The sequence below is a fragment of the Penaeus monodon genome, chromosome 21, assembly GCF_015228065.2.
Source record: "Penaeus monodon isolate SGIC_2016 chromosome 21, NSTDA_Pmon_1, whole genome shotgun sequence".
Classification (NCBI taxonomy): domain Eukaryota; kingdom Metazoa; phylum Arthropoda; class Malacostraca; order Decapoda; family Penaeidae; genus Penaeus; species Penaeus monodon.
The window spans coordinates 7,464,467-7,464,723 of NC_051406.1; the positions used below are offsets into that span (position 1 = coordinate 7,464,467).

The following is a 257-nucleotide window of genomic DNA, read 5'->3' on the forward strand; positions in this document are numbered from 1 at the left end:
AAGACCCATGCAAATATGCTAATAACTATAATAAATCTCGTGTTTGTACAAGGATAACAATAAGAGCATTTATGTAATGTGTAATAAGGAATTAGTGGAAAAAGTTAAGTGGGAGAGAGGAAAAAATAGTTTTGTGCCTAAAAATCGCAGCTAATGTCTTTGCTTCGATTTGCGTCTGTAAATGTTAGATGCTAGTTTGTGTATGTCTAATTATGATTCTGTTACTTAAGCTTCATATTTACGCTCACGTATTTAGA

The 257-nt window shown here is 31.9% G+C and overlaps 1 protein-coding gene across 2 annotated transcripts in view; it reads right to left on the bottom strand.

The window, feature by feature from the left end:
• Positions 1-257, bottom strand: part of LOC119586144 (opsin, ultraviolet-sensitive-like) — a 6,171-nt gene that overhangs the window by 3,014 nt on the left and 2,900 nt on the right. The window lies entirely within an intron of this gene.